Source organism: Nicotiana tomentosiformis, chromosome 9 (genome assembly GCF_000390325.3).
Source record: "Nicotiana tomentosiformis chromosome 9, ASM39032v3, whole genome shotgun sequence".
Lineage (NCBI taxonomy): Eukaryota > Viridiplantae > Streptophyta > Magnoliopsida > Solanales > Solanaceae > Nicotiana > Nicotiana tomentosiformis.
Genome location: NC_090820.1, coordinates 88,535,658 through 88,540,134, shown reverse-complemented (window position 1 = coordinate 88,540,134; position 4,477 = coordinate 88,535,658).

Below are 4,477 nucleotides of genomic sequence, written 5' to 3'. Positions count from 1 at the left end.
TAAATTTGGTATGGTTAGACTCGTGAGTAAATGTTCTTTCGGGTTTTGTGACTTTTATCAGATTCCGAGACGTGGGCCTGGGGGGCGGGTTTGAGCCTATTTCGGATTTTCGCTTATAATTTCATGTTTTTATTATGGAATTGATTCCTCTAGCCTATATTAATTATATTGTTCTGCTTGTGGTTAGATTCGAGACGTTTGGAGACTGATTCGAGAAGCAAAGGCACTTTAGAGTAGAGTTTTGCGCAATTTGAGGTAAGTAACAGTTTTAAATATGGTCTTGAGGGTATGAAACCCCGGATTATTGTATTATGTGAATATTTTGGAGGTGAAACACATGCTAAGTGACGGACGTGTGGGAGTGTACCGTGGGAATTGGGACTTGGCCCATTCCGTGAAACTGGAAAGTTGAATAAGCTTTTTGTTAGCTATGTGCCCTTTCTGTGCTATAGAAATTTGACAGTGAATCATGTTAGAAATAATGCTTAGGCTATGTGTTGGTGCTGTAAAGACCCTAGTGGTCGTGATACCTGTTGAACCTTCCTTCTTATTGTTACTTGTACTCAGTCGTAGTGTTACTTGCATATTATACCCAGTCTCTGTTATTCCCCGTTTATACATTATATCATTCTGTTTTGGGTTGATTCCCTTTTATTACTGAGGGCCATGAGACTAGAGAGGTTGATGACTAAGTGAGGCCGAGGGCATGTTTGTGAGGTATTGATACAATAGCACATGAGTTGTCCGTGCGGATTCTGATATGATACTATAGCACGTGAGTAGTCCGTGCGGATTTTGATATGATACTGTAGCACGTGAGTTGTCCGTGCAGATCTTGATATGTTACTATAGCACGTGAGTTGTCCGTGCGAATTATAGCGCTGGGGCTGTAGGAGCCCATCCGGAGTCTGTACACCCCAGTGAGCGCAAGTACCTATTGAGTGTGAATGTTGAGGGCTAAGAGCTGAGTGTATGAGATATTGAGAGAGATTGAGTGGCTGTTGCCCTGAGAGGCTGTACTTGTTTCAATTGTTGCTACACTTAGCTGATATATGTTACTGTTCTGGAATTTCAAGAAGATATTATATTCGATTTTTACCTAAACTTGGTAATGTGTAACTGATTTGACTTAAATTGCCGGAATTGAAACATGTCTACTTTCATTGCTGAGATTACTGAAATGAACTGTAACTGTATAGCTCGTCACTATATTTTAGTTTCTTATTTATTATTGTTACTTACTAAGTTGGTTATACTCACGCTACACCCTGCACTTCGTGTGCAGATCCAGGTATTTCCGGACACGGAGGGCGTTGATCTCGTGCGCGGCTGATTATCGAGGATTTATGAGGTAGTTGCCGGTTTTCGCAGTCATTGTTTTTCCTTCCATATCTTTTTTTCTTTCTCTTTATTGTATTTGGATACAGACCCTTGTAAACACTATTTCCTAGACTGGTTGTTTAGATGCCCATGAATTAGTGATACCCCGATGTTGGGGCTAATTTTCGCATTATTTTACGTTTATCTCCTGTTTACGAAAACTATGTTATTTAAAAAACTTTTATTTATCTTTCTGTGAAATATTGGAAGTATTTTGAAAATGTCGGCTTGCCTAGTACCATCGATAGGCGCTATCACGACAGGTTAGGATTTGGGTCGTGACACATGGTGTAATTACCACGTTATTTTTTGAATCTCTTTTATTTATTTTGAATGTAATTTTTATTTATATTCTATTTTCGTTTTAATTTTTTTTTAATGTTTTAAATTCTTTTTTCCAAATATTATTTTTTTTAGATTTTTTATTTTTTATTTCCTTATTTCTCATTTACCAATCTTTACTTCACATGTTTCTACATAATTTCTCATATTTTATTTCTTTCTTAATTAGTTTTCTTTATTTTTTATTACACTTAGATATGTTATTATTCTAATTTTTCTAAACAATTATACCTATAATTTTAGAAAGAATAAGTCATCCACAAATTTGACTTATAATGAGTGATGTCATTAAAGTTGAATTTTGTTATTGGATAATGTCATATGCAAACTTAACTATGTTAAAATGATAGATTATTTTGTAATATTTACATAATATTTTTATTTTCCAACTTTTATTTTTTGTGTTTCTATGTAGTTGCTCATTTTTTCTTTTCTTTATTTAGCATAATTGTGCTATGATTCTAGTTTTGAAACTACTTTTTCTAATAGTAGAAATAATGAATCATTAATATACTTAGCATATAATGAGTGTTGTCATTAAAGTAGAATTTCATTGTTGCATGAGGTTATAGATTTATATTTTCTTTTTCTTTTGAATTATATTTACTTAAATTATATTAAAACTTATTTTATGTTATGTTGTAATTTTACATAAGAGTATTAATTTTTTTTAAAAATCGAATTTTAATTTATTTTATATTTTCCCTTCCATTTTATTTGCTTTAGTAATATTCTCTTATTAATTCAGATTGCATGCCATTTATTTTTCAGTTAAAATTGATAGATAATGTTTTCGTAAGATATTTGAGTAATACTATGGCATTATATTTATAAATATTAATTATTTTATCAAGCGTGCAGTCCATGAAATAAAGTGCAATTTATCATTAAAGCATGTAAATGCAAGGCACATAATGTACGCAACTATGGAATTATAGCCACACATCAATACCCCACACTTAAACATTGCTCGTCCTCGAGCAATCACACTACACTTATAGATACGACCTTTTAAAGCAATTCTCCTAACTTATTACACCAAGAATTTTAAAAATAGTTTAAGCACACAATGTGACATCCTGGCCTCAAGATTCGACTCACAAATACCATGCCTTATTCACAATTCACTTACTTACTCTGACATGGATGTCAACAACATTACTTTTCCTTTATGAATCATGTGCCCTCACCCAATCAAAGAGCTTAGTTCCACACACAATGAATTTTAAGAACATAGGAACTCAAGATAGAAAGCATTCACTCGCTCTCAGAAATAACATTCATATGCCACAAATGATGCACCATAGGCTTGCTCGTAGTGTAATACTCTACTAATCGAGTTCATTCAGTCTAAGATCAAGTAGGACTTTCATTGGTTGTAATGTAGGCTGCGGGTCGGGTAGGATACATTTGGATATGATTGACTACACCTCCCTTAAGCACTTCAATGCATATACTTTAACACACATACCATACTTGTGCCAAACCAAACATTCCACCTTCACTTCAATTTATATTAACTCCATATTTCTTTAAGCACAATTACATCAAGAGTCACCACTATCAAGGAATATTTTTCACAGCAATATAGCTAATTTTCTTTTCTTTCTTTTTCAATTCAAGTGGCTCTTACTTTTTCAAAACATTGCACATTTCTCCTTATTTCATTAGTTCCACACAAAAGCCAAACCAACCACCCCACACTTTAACTTTTACAAAGTTCATAACAATTCAAGTGCTCATGAGAGGTGAAAAGGTTCAAATAAATGGTCGATTAAAACAAAGGGGTACAACTTGTAATGTGGTTACCAAAGAAACAGGATTATAGGCTCAACGGGGTTAACTACGATACATAACATTTAGGTGGGTAAACTTTATATATATGGCTTAACAAAGAAACGCCTATATCACTTCTCAGACTGGACAAGACTACTATTTTGCTTTGCACACACACAGGGCAAGTTCTAGACATCAAATGCAATGCACAGAATACATACAAAACTCACACACGCATGGAACATAACTCACTCAGGATTGGTTTCATCGCGACACTCCAATCAAAGCAGTTAAGCAAAATTAGGAATCTATGAATTAAGGTACTTATGCGAGAGTCAAAAATCGAGCCTAAGAGTTACAACCATAGTACTAACTATTCTCAAGGCATAACAAAGCTAAGAGATATTGCTACAATTAAATGCATAACTTCGTGGTTCCTACTCCTAAAAATTAGAACTAACTACGCCTGGTTCAACTAAAAGCCCCTGGAAAAGAACCGTGACCCAAAGAAAAACCAAGGGGGAATTACTACAATACCTGCACACAAAAAATCTTTTTGGTATTTTCTTTTGACTTACTTCCCTCAAGAAGACTGTCTGGGAGATCCATCGTCGGGATGACTTCAACTTTTTTTTTTTAACGGCACTAAAACAATTAACACTAAATAACTAAATGACTAAAATTAAACATGTACAAGTCCCCACCCCACACTTAGATCATGTATTGTCCTCAGTGCATGCACAAAACGACAAAACACGAAAAATGAGTAAGCTGTAAAGAAACTCTCTGATCAAGCAAGGTCTTCATCCTCTAACGCTCTCCATTCCTCATCCTGTTCGTCCTCCTCCTCATCATCATCATCTCCCTTACCATCTGACTACTCTGGCTCAGCTTCAGACTGCTCCAGTGTGTTGATATCCTCATCATTGGGGAGTCTGTATCCATCTCCTAACCCAAACAGCTGCTGGGCATGAGCATT